Source organism: Heptranchias perlo, chromosome 2 (assembly GCF_035084215.1).
Source record: "Heptranchias perlo isolate sHepPer1 chromosome 2, sHepPer1.hap1, whole genome shotgun sequence".
NCBI classification, from domain to species: Eukaryota; Metazoa; Chordata; class Chondrichthyes; order Hexanchiformes; family Hexanchidae; genus Heptranchias; species Heptranchias perlo.
In genome coordinates this window covers 8420860-8440256 of record NC_090326.1, presented here as the reverse complement: position 1 = coordinate 8440256, position 19397 = coordinate 8420860, and the positions used below count along the sequence as shown (strand labels likewise).

Sequence of the window (19397 nt, the reverse complement as noted above, 5' to 3'; positions counted from 1 at the left end):
AGTGTACATTGATTTTAGCAAGGCTTTTGACAAGGTCCCACATGGCAGACTGGTCAAAAAAGTAAAAGCCCACGGGATCCAAGGGAAAGTGGCAAATTGGATCCAAAATTGGCTCAGTGGCAGGAAGCAAAGGGTAATGGTCGATGGGTGTTTTTGGGACTGGAAGGCTGTTTCCAGTTGGGTACCGCAGGGCTCGGTACTCGGTCCTTCGATTTTTGTGGTATACATTAACACTTTGGATTTAATCGGCATGATTAAGAAATTTGCGGATGACACAAAGATAGGCCGTGTGGTTAATAGTGAGGAGGAAAGCTGTAGACTGCAGGAAGATATCAATGGACTGGTCAGGTGGGCAGAAAAGTGGCAAATGGAGTTCAATCCAGAGAAGTGTGAGGTAATGCATTTGGGGAGGGCAAACAAGGCAAGAGAGTACACAATAAATGGGAGGATACTGAGAGGTGTAGAGGAACAGAGGGACCTTGGAGTGCATGTCCACAGATCCCTGAAGGTAGCAGGACAGGTAGATAAGGTGTTTAAGAAGGCATATGGAATGCTTTCCTTTATTAGCCAAGGCGTAGAATATAAGAGCAGGGATGTTTTGCTGGAACTGTATAAAACACTAGTTAGGCCACAGCTTGAGTACTGCGCACAGTTCTGGTCACCACGTTACAGGGAGGATGTAATTACACTAGAGAGGGTGCAGAGGAGATTTACGAGGATATTGCCAGGACTGGAGAATTTTAGCTATGAGGAAAGATTGGATAGACTGGGGTTGTTTTCCTTGCTTTCCTGTATAAAAGAAATTTATCTCATCTCCCCTCTGTTTCTTTTGCCCATTAATTTAAATCTGTGTCCTCTGGTTACCGACCCTCCTGCCACTGGAAACAGTTTCTCCCTATCAAAACTCCTCATAATTTTGAACATCTCAATTAAATCTCCACTTAACCTTATCTGCTCTAAAGAGAACAACACCATGTTCTCTAATCTCTCCACATAACTGAAATCTTTCATCCCTGGCACCGTTCCAGCAAATCTCCTCAGCACCCTCTCCAAGGTCCTGACATCCTTCCTAAAGTGTGTTGCCTAGAATTGAACAAAATACACCTGCTCAGGCCTAACCAGTGGGTTTATAAATATTTACCATAACTTCTTTACTTTTGTACTCTCTGCCTCTATTAATAAAGCCAAGGATGTTTTTTTAACAGCCTTCTTAACTTGTCCTGCCACCTTCAAAGATTTGTGAACGTAAATCCCCAGGTCTCTCTGTTCCTGCACCAAGTTTAAAATTTTACCATTTAGTTTATATTGCTTCTCTTCATTCTTCCTTCCAAAATGCATCACTTCAGACTCCTCTGCATTAAATTTCATCCACCATGTGTTTGCCCATTTCACCAGTCTGTCTATGTCCTCCTGAAGTCTGTTACTACCCTCCATATTGTTTACTACACTTCTAAGCTCCGTGTCATCTGAAAACTTTGAAATTATGCCCCGTATGTCCAAGTCCAGGCCATCAATATATATCAACCCCTGGGGAACACCACTTCCCTCCAGTCTGATAAACAACCGTTCACCACTACTCTCTGCTTTCTGTCCCTTGGCCAATTTTGTATCCAGGCTACCAATGCCCCTTTTATCCCATGGGCTTCAATTTTGCTAACAAGTCTATTATGTGGTACTTTATCAAACGCCTTTTGAAAGTCCATATACACAACATCAACCTCACTACCCTCATCAATCGTCTCAGATTACTGTTTCTAAAATTTCCTCCACCACCGACATTAGGCTGACTGGCCTACAATTATTGGGTTTAGCCCTCTCTCCTTTTTCAACAGGTGTATAACATTTGCAATCCTCCAGTCCTCTGGCACCATCCCCGTATCCAAGGAGGATTGGAAGATTGTGGCCAGAGCCTCCGCAATTTCCACCCTTACTTCCCTCAGTAACCTAGGATGCATCCCATCTGGACTGGATGTGTACTGCCAATCTTTTAAGTTCCTCCTCTTTATCTATTTTTATCCTATCCAATATCGCTACTACCTCCTCCTTTACTGCTACATTGGCAGCATCCTCTTCTCTAGTGAAGACCGATGCGAAGTATTCATTTAGTACCTCAGCCATGCCCTCTGCCTCCATAAGAAGATCTCCATTTTGCCCCTAATCGGTCCCACCCTTCCACTATTTAAATGTTTATAAATGACTTTCATGTTCCCTTTTATGTTACCAGCTAATCTATTAGCTCTCTCTTTGCCCCTCTTATTTGTTTTTTCAGTTCTTCTCTGCACTTCCTGTATTCTGCTTGATTCTCTACTGTATTATGAACCTGACATTTATCATAAGCCTCCTTTTTCTGTTTCATTTTAATCTCTATATCTTTAGTCATCCAGGGAGCTTTAGCTTTGGGTGCCCTTCCTTTCCCCCACATAGTCTGTACCCAAACTATCTCCTCTTTGAAGGCCTCCCATTGCTCATTTACTGTTTTGCCTGCCAACCTTTGATTCCAATCCACCTGGGGCAGATCCCTTTTCAACCCACTGAAATTAGCCCTCTTCCAGTTAAGTATTTTCATGTTTGATTTTTCTTTGTCCTTTTCCATAACTGCTTTAAACCCAATGATATTGTGATTGCTGTTTTCGAAATCCTCCCCCACTGAAACATGCTCCACCTGCCCCACTTCATTCCCCAGAACTAGATCCAGCACTGCTTCCTTTCTCGTTGGGCTGGAAACATACTGATCAAGAAAGTTCTCTTGTACACATTTCAGGAATTCCTCCCCCTTTTTGTCCTTTACACTGTTTCTTTCCCCAGTCTATATTGGGATAATTGAAATCCCTCATTATCACTACTCTATTGTTTTTACATCTTTTTGAAATTTCCTTCCCTACTCCTCCTGAATACATTGTAGCCAGGAATGTTAAGTTCCCATTCCTGCCCTTGTTTGAGGCAGGTCTCTGTTATTGCCACCATATCATAACCCCAGGTGACAGCTTGTACCTGCAGCTCACCAACCTTATTTGTCATGCTCCGGGCATTTACACACATGGACTCCAAACTCCAACTTAGTCTGCTTTGAATTTCTCCCCTGTCTGATTCCTCCTCTTTCTGGACTACTGGCCCTTTAAGCCGCAGCAGATTTTTAACTGTTGTAGCTAAACTCTCAGTGGCAAAGAACCACTCTGCAGTGGGATTCCTGCTTTTAACCCACCCTGCATTCTTAATTAGTGTCCTCGAGGAACATGCAGTCGGGTGCCAGCAGCATCACATGGGCAGTCAGATGCCAGCAGCATCACATGGGCAGTCAGGTGCCAGCAGCATCACATGGGCAGTCGAATATCATGCCCCACCATGTTGCCAACGGGCCAAGAAAAATCCAGGCCTCAGTGTCTAGGAAACCATCACGTGTAACAAGGTCCCCAGATGAACTCACTCAAGCTCAAAGTTACTGAGTTGACAAACAGTTGGAGACACTGCGTCCTCTACAGGAGGAGGAAGGATTCCTAAAGTGGACATTGCAGAAGGTGGTTAACCCATAGCTGAAACATAGAGTGAGGCAAAGGAAAGGAATTGGGTAACTTTCCAATGCGGGGGAAGTCAGGTTCAGGTGGAGGCCATGCAGGAAACTCCTGGGGGTCTTTTAGGTATAAAGTGTTACGATGCAGCTGAGGGTGGTGACTCAGGGATGGAAATCACAAGCAATGCTAAGGCACTGGAGCAAAGAGCTACCCAAGGAGGGACAGTTAAGTGCAGGAAAGCAGTGGTAGTAGGAAATTCGATAGTAAGAGGAATAGATAGTGACTTCTGAATGTTGCGTTGCCTCCCAGCTGCCCGGTAAGGTACATAACGAAGCAGCTGCAAAAGTTTTTGGACAGGGAAGGGGTTCAGATGGAAGTCACAGTTCACGTCGGGACCAATGACATTGGCAAGGTTAGGAATCTGGTTCTGCAAACGGAGTTCCAGAAGTTCCAGCAGATTAAGAAGCAGGGCCCAGTGGTAGTACAGTCCCCACCACTTCAAATGTCCATGTTTAAAATGGGCAGTCGCTTATAACGGCCAAAAAGCAATAACCATCATCCAGTTCAATAACGCCAATTTCGAAGCTGGCGATTACAGTGTCGGAAGTGCTCCGTTTATTTCAGGCAGAAACAGCTGTGTTTACTCACTCGGTCACACCTCATTAAGGTGCACTGAATGTAACAAAATACAAGGTTAGGAGAGGGCCGACCATTACCAGTTCTCTCCTAACAACCATTGTTCACAAATGTTGAGATGACTTGTCTTTGTTCTGGTGACTGAATTAGGGCTGATTGGATGCACTGATTCATTCACACCAGTTCGGTCCAGTTATAAGTTATGGGCACTGGTTCAAACTTCACACACTCTGGGGGTGATTTTAACTCCCCCCCCCCAGGATGGGCAGGGGGAGGGAGTGGTAAAAATTTCAAAAATGGGAAACGGGACCCCGACTCGTTCTCGAGAGGTGGATCCTTCATTACAATATGTTAATGAGGGTATATTAATGAGATTTTAGCAGCGATTGGAAATTAAAGCCTCCAGCACGGGTTTCCTGGGCTTCGCGAGACTCGCCAGTAAAACGGAGGTGAGATTGAGCGGCAGTTAATGGGGATGGTTAAAGGTCAGGTGTCGCGATATGAATAAAGGCTCAGTGCTCACAGCTGATTTCTCAGTTCCCTCTGGGACACGGTCTGCTGAGAGCTCAAATAGAGACATAAGTATTGGAGAAGTTTAGAGGTTTTCAAACAGAGAACATCAGGATGGGTGATCGCATGGCTGCTTTAGATTGGACTTCGGACAAGGAAGACAATCAGCATGCATGGGAGCAAAGTCATGCTCTGATGGGAGCTACAGGTGGACAACAGAGAGGCGAGCAATAGAGAGGAGAGCAATAGAGAGGAGAACAACAGAGTGGAGAGCAACAGAGAGGAGAGCAACAGAGAGGAGAGCAACAGAGAGGAGAACAGAGAGGAGAGCAACAGAGAGGAGAGCAACAGAGAGGAGAGCAACGGAGAGGAGAACAACAGAGAGGAGAGCAACAGAGAGGAGAACAACAGAGAGGGGAGCAATAGAGAGGAGAGCAACAGAGAGGAGAACAGAGAGGAGAGCAACAGAGAGGAGAGCAACAGAGAGGAGAGCAACGGAGAGGAGAACAACAGAGAGGAGAGCAACAGAGAGGAGAACAACAGAGAGGAGAGCAACAGAGAGGAGAACAACAGAGAGGGGAGCAATAGAGAGGAGAGCAACAGCGGGGCCGAGTTCGCAGGAGGCACTACCCACCTAACAATGAGTGTACAGACAAAGGCTCAGCTTTTTTAACCTCTCTGAACAGCAGTGCTTCTGGCGGCTGAGATTGTCATGTTGGGTGGTCACAGACACTGCAGTCTCTTACAATAAGAGCTGCTCCCTACTGGACCTGGTGGCCATGCATTGCCAGTTGCTGTGAAAGTCACCACTGGCCTCAATTTCATTGGCTTTGACTCCTTCCAGGGTGCTACCGGAGACATACCAAGGGTCTCGCAGTCGGCTGCACATAAACGTATGAGGCAGCTGGCAGATGGGGTGTTTTTCAGGGCACCCACTTTTGTCAACTTGCCCTGTGATGACAATAGCCAGACTGAGCGGGGACTCAGGTTCGGGTCTCTGGCTGGCTTCCCACGGGTACAGGGTGTCATCGACTGCACACACGTGGCAATCTGAGCACCACCTGGTCAAACCAGGAGCATTCGTCAACCGCAAGGGATTTCACTCCATCAACGTTCAGCTGGTGCGAAACCACAAGAAAAGGTTCCTGCAGGTCTGCGCCAGATTCGTACCGCGGCAGTCCAATATCCCCGACCTGTGCGTACCTGGAAGCAGACTTAAGGGGTGTCTGTTAGGAGACAAAGGATACCCCCCTCAAACCTGACTGATGACCCCTGTGAGGAACCCCGCCGATGAAGCCTAAGAGCGGTAAAACGAGAGCCTGATGTGTCGTCAAGCAAGCCATCGGCATGTTGAAGATGCGCTTCATGTGCCTGGACACATCTGGAGACGCCCTTCAATACTCACCGGCGAGGGTCTCCAGATGTGGCCGAACCAGGGCTTTGTATAGCTGTGGAAAATTTCCCCTTTATATTCTAGCCCTCTGTATATAAAAGCTAACAATCCATTAGCCTTTTTGATCAGCACTAAAGAGGAGTTGAACCTGGAACCTCCTCGTCTGCTTGCCTTGGTGCCATGTCAAAAGCAAAATACTGCAGGTTCTGGAAATCTGAAATAGAAACAGAAAATGCTGGAGAAGCTCAGCAAGTGAGGCAGCGTCTGTGGAGAGAGAAACAGAGTTAACGTTTCAGGTCAGACTGGAAGATGTTAAAGAGTTAAAGTTTTTAAGCAAGTACAGAGCCAGGGAAAGTGGGGGAGGGAAGGAAAGAACAAAAGGGAAGGTCTGTGATAGGGTGGAGGGAGTGATTAAATGACAAAAGGGATGATGGTGCAAGGCAAGGAGGGTGGTAATGGGACAAGTACATGGGAACAACACCACCTGCACGTTCCCCTCCAAGTCACACAACATCCGAACTTGGAAATATATCGCCGTTCCTTCATCGTCGCTGGGTCAAAATCCTGGAACTCCCTTCCTAACAGCACTGTGGGAGAACCTTCACCACACGGACTGCAGCGGTTCAAGAAGGCGGCTCACCACCACCTTCTCAAGGGCAATTAGGGATGGGCAATAAATGCCGGCCTCGCCAACGATGCCCACATCCCATGAACGAATAAAAAAAAGTAAAGAAACAAAAGATGGGTCAAGAGGAGCTGTAAATGGCAACAGCAGAACCATTAACAGCACCTGCTGATGGGAGCAGTGGTTATGATCTGAAGTTATTGAAATCAATGATTCTGGAAGGTTGTAAAGTGCCTAATCGAAAGATGAGGTGCTGTTCCTCGAGCTTCCATTCAGCTTCACTGGAACTGTGTAAGAGGCTGAGGACAGAGAGGTCAGAGTGGGAATGGAACGGGGAATTAAAATGACAAGTGACCAGAAGGTCAGGGTCACACTTGCAGACTGAGCGGAGGAGTTCAGTAAAGTGATCACCCAGTCTGTGTTTGCTCTCCCCAGTGTATAGGAGACCACATCGTGAGTAGCAAATACAGTTTATTAAATTGTATCTGTATTTGCTTAAAAAATTTAACTCTTTAACATCTTCCAGTCTGACCTGAAACGTGAACTGTTTCTTTCTCCCCAGACGCTGCCTCACTTGCTGAGCTTCTCCAGCATTTTCTGTTTTTATTTCAGATTTCCAGAACCTGCAGTTTATTAAATTGAAAGAAGTACAAGTAAATCGCGGTTTCACCTGGAAGGAGTGTTTGGGACCCTGGACGGTGGGAAGGGAGGAGGTGAAAGGGCAGGTGTTGCATCTCCTGTGCTCGCACGGGAAGGTGCCGTGGGGAGGAGAGCGGGTGTTGGGGGTGTCATAGAGTCATAGAAGTTTACAACATGGAAACAGGCCCTTCGGCCCAACATGTCCATGTCGCCCAGTTTATACCACTAAGCTAGTCCCAGTTGCCTGCATTTGGCCCATATCCCTCTATACCCATCTTACCCATGTAACTGTCCAAATGATTTTTAAAAGACAAAATTGTACCCGCCTCTACTACTGCCTCTGGCAGCTCGTTCCAGACACTCACCACCCTTTGAGTGAAAAAATTGCCCCTCTGGACCCTTTTGTATCTCTCCCCTCTCACCTTAAATCTATGCCCCCTCGTTATAGACTCCCCTACCTTTGGGAAAAGATTTTGACTATCTACCTTATCTATGCCCCCCATTATTTTATAGACTTCTATAAGATCACCCCGAAACGTCCTACTCTCCAGGGAAAAAAGTCTCAGTCTATCCAACCTCTCCCTATAAGTCAAACCATCAAGTCCCGGTAGCATCCTAGTAAATCTTTTCTGCACTCTTTCTAGTTTAATAATATCCTTTCTATAATAGGGTGACCAGAACTGTACACAGTATTCCAAGTGTGGCCTTACTAATGTCTTGTACAACTTCAACAAGACATCCCAACTCCTGTATTCAATGTTCTGACCAATGAAACCAAGCATGCTGAATGCCTTCTTCACCACCCTATCCACCTGTGACTCCACTTTCAAGGAGCTATGAATCTGTACTCCTAGATCTCTTTGTTCTATAACTCTCCCCAACGCCCTACCATTAACGGAGTAGGTCCTGGCCCGATTCGATCTCCCAAAATGCATCACCTCACATTTATCTAAATTAAACTCCATCTGCCATTCATCGGCCCACTGGCCCAATTTATCAAGATCCCGTTGCAATCCTAAATAACCTTCTTCACTGTCCACAATGCCACCAATCTTGGTGTCATCTGCAAACTTACTAACCATGCCTCCTAAATTCTCATCCAAATCATTAATATAAATAACAAATAACAGCGGACCCAGCACCGATCCCTGAGGCACACTGCTGGCCACGGGCCTCCAGTTTGAAACACAACCCTCTACAACCACCCTCTGTCTTCTGCCGTCAATCCAATTTTGTATCCAATTGGCTACCTCACCTTGGATCCCGTGAGATCTAACCTTATGTAACAACCTACCATGCGGTACCTTGTCAAATGCTTTGCTAAAGTCCATGTAGACCACGTCTACTGCACAGCCCTCATCTATCTTTTTGGTTACCCCTTCAAAAAGCTCAATCAAATTTGTGAGACATGATTTTCCTAAAACTGCCGAAACCCGGGACCTTTAGATCTTCAATCTAACGCTCTCCCAACTGAGCTATTTCAGCCCCATATTGGATGGTGATGGAAGAATGGACCAGGATGTCGCGGAGTGAACGCTGAAAGGGGAGGGGAGGGGAAGATGTGTTCGTGGTGGGATCGCACTGGAGGTGGCAGAAATGACGGAGGATAATACGTTGAATGTGGATGCTGGTGGGGTGGAAGATGAGGACAAGGGGAACCCCATCATGGTTCTGGGAGGGAGGGGAAGGGGTGAGGGCAGAAGTGTGGGAAATGGGACGGACATGGTCGAGGGCCCTGTCAACTACAGTGGAGGGGAATCCTCGGTTGAGGAAAAGGGAAGACATATCGGAAGCACTGGTGTGGAAGATGGCATCAGCAGAACAGATGCGACAGAGACGGAGAAACTGGGAGAAGGGAATAGAGTCATTACAGGAAGTGGGAGGAAGTGTAATCAAGGTAGCTGAGGGAGTCGGTGGGCTTATAATAGATATTGGTGGACAGACTATCCCCAGAAATGGAGATGGAGAAGTCGAGGAAGGGAAGGGAAGAGTCGGAGATGGACCATGTGAAGGTGAGGGAAGGGTGGAAATTGGAAGCAAAGTTGGTGAAATTTTCCAGTTCGGGGCGAGAGCAGGAAATGGCACTGACACAGTCATCAATGTAATGGAAAAAGAGGTGAGGGAGGGACCTGAATAGGACTGGAACAAGGAATGTTCCACCCATCCCACAAAAAGGCCGGCATAGCTGGGACCCGTACAGGTTCCCATAGCGACACCTTTTATTTGGAGGAAGTGAGTGGAATCAAAGGAGAAGTTGTTCAGTGTAAGAACAAGTTCAGCCAGGCGGAGGAGGGTGGTGGTGGATGGGGACTGGTTGGGCCCCCGTTCAAGGAAGAAGCAGAGGGCCCGCAGGCCGTCCTGGTGGGGGATGGAGGTGTAGAGGGACTGGATGCCATGGTGAAAAGGAGACAGTTAGGGCCGGGAAACTGGAAACTGTTAAAGTGGTGGAGGGTGTTGGGAGAGTGCCTTGGCGCTACAGTGGGCAGCGCTTTTAGCCATTAGGCTAGCAGGGAACCCATGCCATGTTTTATGAGATTGCCATCAAATCATAGTAAGAGGTGGAACCTCATATTTCAGATACACAGCAATTGTCTGTCTTGTTAGGCAAATAAAAAATGATTCACAGATAGTACTTCAGGAGGGGAAGGAGCAGTGTCACCCCAGTGAGAAATTGTGAGTTTTCCCAAAGGCATAAATCATGTAATTTATTGTTAATTACTGCAAAAAAAACAACGCCTGCTAGTTTCCAACAGAAATAATTTCCCATTTCAAAGCCTCAAACTTCGGATCAAACAGAACTGTATGTTTGGGGCTCCTCTTCCCCATGTATATGCTATTGCCTTCCACAAAGAGCAGTAACATTTTAAAAGTGCAGAGCAGAACACTACCAAAAGATCAAAATGCGGTGTTTCGTACACAGGCTACATATGTGCAACATGGGACAGAATGTTGTTCTGTGGTCTCCGTTGGAATATCTGTAATTGGAAGTAAGGAACTTTCCTTAGCAGGAAGGGGTGCTACTCTCCTAACAGGCAGTGCAAGGCAGAGACCTGAGAATAAGTCATGGACTTGCCTTGAATGTGGACACACATGAGCCCCATGTCAGGGAAAGACCTCAGTCAGCTGGAGAAAATAACTTACAAAAATAGGGAAAATACCAAACGTAAGAAATGGTACGGATAGAATATCAAGGGACTGACAACGCGACACTGGAAATATTTCCCCTTTATGCACCCAGTGGAACAGCTCACCTGTCTGCAGGAGGGTTGGACAATAAGTCCAATGGATCAATCACGTTTCTCCAGGAAAGTTCAGGCAACAACAAGAAACAGTCAGTGAAGATAAGATGCACTGGGTACAACTGAAGGTACAGAACCTGCCTTACTCGGCACTCTTCAAACAATGTGTGAAAACACTGCCACAGTTTAAATGCTACAGTCACAGGGCAATAAAGTTTGTTGTTTTAAATGCAGTGTATCTTTTAATATTTGGCTGAGAGTGCGGTACAGAACTGATCACTTCAGTTGACAAATCTGCATCCATCTATAACACTCACGTACACTCATGTACAGCAAACGGTTTTAGAGGTCACAACAGATCTGACCAGTCTTTACTGTATTTCCGACGTGGGTCATGGACCATAAGGCTCTACCTCATGCTGAGAAAACTAGTTTAAACTCTACATACTCTTCAGAAACCAAATCTCCATCTGGCTCATGTCAACAAGCAGCTACAATATTAAGCAAAATAAAAGTAAACATTACCAAATCTTATTTTAATTGTACTCAGCCAGGACTCACCCGGTAAATAGGTTTTCAATCATTAACGAGAGACACTCAGAATAATCCCTTGTGTTGGCTTCTCATGAGTAGAAATGCAAAAATTTTAAATGAGGGTTTTCTACTTTATATAGAATCAAATATGTCACTCCAGGATTCACTTGTGCATTTTGTAACCAGTAGAGCGACCACAGAGTTTCTATATCTCGTTATAGAAATAAAATCAGTTAGTATCATCTGGTTGTTAGCCCTTTAAGGGGAATTTTAACTGGGAGCAGAGTTCGGTCAGGTTGGGGGGGGGGCGGAGGCGGTGGTGGACCTAGCGGCAAACAGGTAGCGGGGGGTCCATAAGACTATAAGACCATAAGAGATAGGAGCAGGAGTAGGCCATTCGGCCCCTCGAGCCTCCTCCGCCATTCAATGAGATCATGGCTGATCTGATTTTTACCTCAACTCCACTTTCCCGCCTTTTCCCCATATCATTTGACTCCCCTGCTGATCAAAAATTTGTCTAACTCAGCCTTGAATGTGTTCAATGACTCAGCCTCCACAGCTCCAGGCAAACAGGTGGGGAGCGGCGGCTGGCTGGAGGGTGAGAGTGGAAGTTTGTGTGGCAGGGGACCAAGGAAGGTTCACCAGCAAGAAGATTAGTTCACGGGGAGAGGGTTTTGCAAGGAAAGTTAAAAAACTTACCGTAAATGGCCTTTTCTGGTCCTGGATCTTCTTCCAGCTGTCTTCACCTGGTGGGAAAGCAGCAGAGGCTTCCCTGCTCGGACCAGAGTTAAAATTGCAGTCGGGGATCAATGGCGTCATCAGACCCCGATCTGCATAAAGGGCCCCGCCTGCTCAAAAGATCAGGTTAAAATGGAAGGCAGCGGGATGCAGGCAGGACATCGGAGAGTAAGTCACCCGGTTGAGTTGAACTGCCCACTCGCCCAGTTGCCGCCGGATGGTTAGGGTTAAAATTGCCCCTTGTGAGTTCTGAACCTCTACAATCTCTTGAGATGCTTATACAATCGAGGAAAGTGAATGACATTCAATGCTTTTTGCTTACTCTGAGAGACGACTGCAATAGTTTTGATGATGTATTTGCATCATAAGCATGGGGTAATTTTAACCTCGTCCAGTGGGAAACTGACCATTTCGGACGGGCGGACAATCCGATCCCCCCAGATTCTCACCGGATGGATTAGATTAAAATTACCTCAGTGTTGCTCTGAAAAGTCAATTGTGTCATGAACTTGATGAGGTGCAATGTTTTTGAACCAATTTGAATAAAAATATTGGTCAAAACATTTCCAATCAATCACAAAGCAAGCAGTTCTGACTCCTCCCAGAGAGTGGCTGATGTTACAAGCACACACTATCAACAGGGAGCCGTAAAGACTGAAACAAAATATTTGTTCAGCATTTTTGCCATCTCCATGTTTCCCACCATTAATTTCCCGGTCTCATCCTCTAAGGGACCTATGTTTGCCTTAGCCACCCTTTTTCTTTTTTATAACTGTAGAAACTCTTGCTATCTGTTTTTATATTTTTTTCTAATTTATTTTCATAATCTATCTTCCCTTTCTTAATCAATCCTTTAGTTACTTTTTGCTGTCTTTTGAAGACTTCCCAATCTTCTATCCTCCCACTAAGTTTGGCTACCTTATATGTCCTTGTTTTTAGTCGGATACTATCCTTAATTTCATTACTTAGCCATGGATGGCTGTCATTTCTTTTACACCCTTTTTTCCTCAGTGGAATATATATTTTTTGAAAGTTGTAAAATAACTCCTTGAATGAACACCACTGCTCATGTACCGTCTTACCCTTTAATCTATTTTCCCAGTCCACTTTAATCAATTCCGCTCTCATACCATCATAGTCTCCTTTATTCAAGCTCAGTACGCTTGTTTGAGAACCAACCTTCTCACCCTCTAATTGGATATGGAATGTAACCATGTTATGGTCACTCATTCCAAGGGGATCCTTAACTGGGACATTATTAATTAATCCTGGCTCATTACACAGGACCAGGTCCAAGGTTGCTTGCCCCCTTGTAGGATCAGTTACATACTGCTCAAGAAATCCATCCCTAATACACTCAATAAACTCTTCCTCAAGGCTGCCCTGCCCAATTTGATTTGTCCAGTTAATATGATAGTTAAAATCCCCCATAATTATAGTTGTTCCCTTATTACATGCCCTGAGTATTTCCTGATTAATACTTCTTCCAGCAGAGTTGCAACTATTAGGAGGCCTATATACTACGCCCACTAATGTTTTTTCCCCTTATTATTCCTTATCTCTACCCAAACTGTTTCATTATCCTGATCCTTTGTCCCAATATCATTTCTCAGTATTACAGTGATTCCTTCCTTTATTAACATAGCCACCCCACCTCCCTTTCCTTCCTGCCTGTCCTTCCTGATTGTTAAATACCGTGGCCTATTTAATTCCCAGTCGTTGTCACCCTACAGCCATGTTTCTGTAATGGCCACAAGATCATACCCATACTTAGTTATTTGTGCCGTTAACTTGTCCATTTTGTTACAAATGCTACGTGCATTCAGATAAAAATCATAGAATCATAGAAAGGTTACAGCATGGAAGGAGGCCATTCGGCCCATCAAGTCCGTGCCGGCTTTAAGCAAGAGCTATCCTGTTAGTCCCACTCCCCTGCCCTTTCCCCGTAGCCCTGGAAACTTTTTCCTTTCAAGTATTTATCCAGTTCCCTTCTGAAGGCCATGATTGAATCTGCCTCCACCACCCCCTCGGGCAGTGCATTCCAGACCCTAACCACTCGCTGTGTAAAAAAGATTTTCCTCATGTCACCTTTGGTTCTTTTGCCAGTCACCTTAACTCTATGTCCTCTGGTTCTTGACTCTTCTGCCAATGGGAACAGTTTCTCTCTGTCTGCTCTATCTGGACCCTTCATGATTTTGAATACCTCTTTCAAATCTCCTCACAAACGTCTTTGTTCCAAGGAGAACAAACCCAGCTTCTCCAGTCTATCCACGTAACTAAAGTCTGTCATCCCTGGAATCATTCTAGTAAATCTTTTCTGCACCCTCTCTAAGACCTTCACATCTTTCCTAAAGTGCGGTGCCCAGAATTGGACACAATACTCCAGTTATGGCCGAACCAGTGTTTTATAAAGGTTCATCATGACTTCCATACTTTTGTACTCTATGCTTCTATTTACAAAGCCCAGGATCCCGTATGCTTTTTTAACTGCTTTCTTAACCTGCCCTGCCACCTTCAATGATTTGTGCACATATACCCCCAGATCTCTCTGTTCCTGTATCCCTTTTAGAGTTGTGCCCTCTAGTTTATATTGCATCTCCTCGTTCTTCCCACCAAAATGTATCACTTCGCATTTTTCTGCATTAAATTTCATCTGCCACGTGTCCGCCTATGCCCAAGCCTATCTATATCCGCTTGAAGTCTATCACTATCCTCCTCACTGTTCACTACCCTTCCAAGTTTTGTGTCATCTGCAAATTTTGATATTTTGCCCTGTACACCCAAATCCAAGTCATTAATATATATTAAGAAAAGCAGCGGTCCCAGCACCGACCCCTGGGGAACACCACTGTACACCTCTCTGCAGTCCGAAAAACAACCGTTCACCACTACTCTCTGTTTCCTGTCCCTTAGCCAATTCTGTAACCATGTAGCTACTGCCCCCTTTATTCCATGGGCCGCAATCTTGATGATAAGCCTACCGTGCGGCACTTTATCAAATGACTTTTGAAAGTCCATATACACCACATCAACTGCATTGCCCTCATCTACACTCTCAGTTACCTCATCAAAAAACTCTGATCAGGTTAGTTAAACACGATTTGCCTTTAACAAATCCGTGCTGGCTTTCTCTAATCAATCCACACTCGTCCAAGTGACTGTTAATTCTGTCCTGGATTATCATTTCTAAAAGTTTCCCCACCACTGAGGTTAAACTGACTGGCCTGTAGTTGCTGGGTTTATCCTTACACCCTTTTTTGAACAAGCGTGTAACATTTGCAATTCTCCAGTCCTCTGACACCACCGCCTATCTACGGATATTTGGAAAGAAGGAACATTGAAGATGCATTAGGTACAGCCGTAAAATGCAGAACGTGTATTATTTAGTAGTTTTCAAATAAAATGTGAAAATCTTGTCACAATTTAAATTTGTAAGACTGTTATTTAACATTCGGTGTATCTTTTACTATTTTACTGAGAAAGCAATACAGACCTGATCACTTCCCTTCAGGTGGACAGAAAGTCATGACATGAGAGCCTGAGATTTCCCAATGTGCAAAACTCCCTCACTGGGAGAGCAATTTCAGAAACTCAAGCCTAATATATAAAATCAGCATCATTAAAAGGGAAATTATTGACTGGCTGATTGCAGTAACGTTGCTATTATTGTCAAGTTGATTGCAGTAACATTGCTGTTATTGACTGGCTGATTGCAGTAACACTGCTGTTATTGACAGGCTGATTGCAGTAACATTGCTGTTATAGAGAGGTTGATTGCAGTAACACTGCTGTTACAGACAGGCTGATTGCAGTAACAATGCTGTTATAGACAGGCTGATTGCAGTAACAATGCTGTTATAGACAGGCTGATTGCAGTAACATTGCTGTTATTGACAGGCTGATTGCAGTAACATTGCTGTTATAGACAGGCTGATTGCAGTAACAATGCTGTTATAGACAGGCTGATTGCAGTAACATTGCTGTTATTGACAGGCTGATTGCAGTAACAATGCTGTTATTGACAGGCTGATTGCAGTAACAATGCTGTTATTGACAGGCTGATTGCAGTAACATTGCTGTTATTGTCAAGTTGATTGCAGTAACATTGCTGTTATGGACAGGCCGATTGCAGTAACAATGCTGTAATAGACAGGCTGATTGCAGTAACATTGCTGTTATGGACAGGCTGATTGCAGTATCATTGCTGTTATAGACAGGCTGATTGCAGTAACAATGCTGTTATAGACAGGCTGATTGCAGTAACAATGCTGTTATGGACAGGCTGATTGCAGTAACAATGCTGTTATAGACAGGCTGATTGCAGTAACAATGCTGTTATTGACAGGCTGATTGCAGTAACATTGCTGTTATTGTCAAGTTGATTGCAGTAACATTGCTGTTATCGACAGGCTGATTGCAGTAACAATGCTGTAATAGACAGGCTGATTGCAGTAACATTGCTGTTATGGACAGGCTGATTGCAGTAACAATGCTGTTATGGACAGGCTGATTGCAGTAACAATGCTGTTATTGACAGGCTGATTGCAGTAACATTGCTGTTATTGACAGGCTGATTGCAGTAACAATGCTGTTATTGACAGGCTGATTGCAGTAACAATGCTGTAATAGACAGGCTGATTGCAGTAACATTGCTGTTATTGACAGGCTGATTGCAGTAACAATGCTGTTATTGACAGGCTGATTGCAGTAACAATGCTGTTATGGACAGGCTGATTGCAGTAACATTGCTGTAATAGACAGGCTGATTGCAGTAACATTGCTGTTATTGACAGGTTGGTTGCAGTAACACTGCTGTTATTGACAGGCTGATTGCAGTAATCTTGCTGTTATAGACAGGCTGATTGCAGTAACATTGCTGTTACTGTCAGTCCGATTCCAGTAATATCGCTGTTACTGTCAGGCTGATTGCAGTAATATCACTGTCACTGTCAGGCTGATTGCAGTAATATCGCTGTAACTGTCAGGCTGATTGCAGTAATATCGCTGTCACTGTCAGGCTGATTGCAGTAATATTGCTGTTATAGACAGGCTGATTGCAGTAATATTGCTGTCACTGTCAGGCTGATTGCAGTAATATCGCTGTCACTGTCAGGCTGATTGCAGTAATATTGCTGTCACTGTCAGTCTGATTGCAGTAATATTGCTGTCACTGTCAGTCTGATTGCAGTAATATTGCTGTCACTGTCAGGCTGATTGCAGTAATATTGCTGTTACTGTCAGTCTGATTGCAGTAATATTGCTGTCACTGTCAGTCTGATTGCAGTAATATTGCTGTCACTGTCAGGCTGATTGCAGTAATATTGCTGTCACTGTCAGTCTGATTGCAGTAATATTGCTGTCACTGTCAGGCTGATTGCAGTAATATTGCTGTCACTGTCAGTCTGATTGCAGTAATATTGCTGTCACTGTCAGGCTGATTGCAGTAATATTGCTGTGACTGTCAGTCTGATTGCAGTAATATTGCTGTCACAGTCAGTCTGATTGCAGTAATATTGCTGTCACAGTCAGGCTGATTGCAGTAACATTGCTGTCACTGTCAGGCTGATTGTAGTAATATTGCTGTCACTGTCAGGCTGATTGCAGTAATATTGCTGTCACTGTCAGGCTGATTGCAGTAATATTGCTGTCACTGTCAGTCTGATTGCAGTAATATTGCTGTTATTGTCAGTCTGATTCCAGTAATATCGCTGTTACTGTCAGGCTGATTGCAGTAATATCACTGTCACTGTCAGGCTGATTGCAGTAATATCGCTGTAACTGTCAGGCTGATTGCAGTAATATCGCTGTCACTGTCAGGCTGATTGCAGTAATATTGCTGTTATAGACAGGCTGATTGCAGTAATTTTGCTGTCACTGTCAGGCTGATTGCAGTAATATCGCTGTCACTGTCAGGCTGATTGCAGTAATATTGCTGTCACTGTCAGTCTGATTGCAGTAATATTGCTGTCACTGTCAGTCTGATTGCAGTAATATTGCTGTCACTGTCAGGCGGATTGCAGTAATATTGCTGTTACTGTCAGTCTGATTGCAGTAATATTGCTGTCACTGTCAGTCTGATTGCAGTAATATTGCTGTCACTGTCAGGCTGATTGCAGTAATATTGCTGTCACTGTCAGTCTGATTGCAGTAATATTGCTGTCACTGTCAGTCTGATTGCAGTAATATTGCTGTCACTGTCAGTCTGATTGTAGTAATATTGCTGTCACTGTCAGGCTGATTGCAGTAATATTGCTGTTATAGACAGGCTGATTGCAGTAATATTGCTGTCACTGTCAGGCTGATTGCAGTAATATCGCTGTCACTGTCAGGCTGATTGCAGTAATATTGCTGTCACTGTCAGTCTGATTGCAGTAATGTTGCTGTCACTGTCAGTCTGATTGCAGTAATATTGCTGTCACTGTCAGGCTGATTGCAGTAATATTGCTGTTACTGTCAGTCTGATTGCAGTAATATTGCTGCCACTGTCAGTCTGATTGCAGTAATATTGCTGTCACTGTCAGGCTGATTGCAGTAATATTGCTGTCACTGTCAGTCTGATTGCAGTAATATTGCTGTCACTGTCAGTCTGATTGCAGTAATATTGCTGTCACTGTCAGTCTGATTGCAGTAATATTGCTGTCACTGTCAGGCTGATTGCAGTAATATTGCTTTTATTGTCAGTCTGATTGCAGTAATATTACTGTCACTGTCAGTCTGATTGCAGTAATATTGCTGTCACTATCAGTCTGATTGCAGTAATATTGCTGTCACTGTCAGGCTGATAGCAGTAATATTGTTGTCACTGTCAGTCTGATTGCAGTAATATTGCTGTCACCGTCAGGCTGATTGCAGTAATATTGCTCTCACTGTCAGGCTGACTGCAGTAATATTGCTGTCACTGTCAGTCTGATTGCAGTAATAATGCTGTCACTGTCAGGCTGATTGCAGTAATATTGCTGTCAGTACCAGTCTGATTGCAGTAATATTGCTGTCACTGTCAGGCTGATTGCAGTAATATTGCTGTCACTGTCAGTCTGATTGCAGTAATATTGCTGTTATTGTCAGTCTGATTGCAGTAATATTGCTGTTATTGTCATTCTGATTGCAGAAATATTACTGTCACTGTCAGTCTGATTGCAGTAATATTGCTGTCACTGTCAGTCTGATTGCAGTAATATTGCTGTCACTCTCAGGCTGATTGCAGTAATATTGCTGTCACTGTCATGCTGATTGCAGTAATATTGCTGTCACTGTCAGTCTGATTGCAGTAATATTGCTGTTATTGTCAGTCTGATTGCAGTAATATTGCTGTTAATGTCAGTCTGATTGCAGTAATATTGCTGTCACAGTCAGGCTGATTGCAGTAATATTGCTGTCACTGTCAGGCTGATTGCAGTAATATTGCTTTTATTGTCAGTCTGATTGCAGTAATATTACTGTCACTGTCAGTCTGATTGCAGTAATATTGCTGTCACTATCAGTCTGATTGCAGTAATATTGCTGTCACTGTCAGGCTGATAGCAGTAATATTGTTGTCACTGTCAGTCTGATTGCAGTAATATTGCTGTCACCGT

At 44.4% G+C, this 19397-nt stretch overlaps 1 protein-coding gene across 3 annotated transcripts in view; it reads right to left on the bottom strand.

The window, feature by feature from the left end:
• The window catches only part of LOC137334924 (C-C chemokine receptor type 3-like), a 195570-nt gene that overhangs the window by 30892 nt on the left and 145281 nt on the right, over window positions 1–19397 (bottom strand). Inside the window, exon 1 of one of the 3 annotated variants that reach the window (XM_068000019.1) lies at window positions 11113–11182. The exons of 1 other annotated variant lie outside the window; for it this stretch is intronic. The gene's annotated coding sequence lies outside the window, so the exon portion shown is untranslated. Of the gene's footprint in view, window positions 1–7205; window positions 7274–11112; window positions 11183–19397 lie in introns of those variants that run through there. One more of the 3 variants, XM_068000032.1, reaches the window with a different exon arrangement.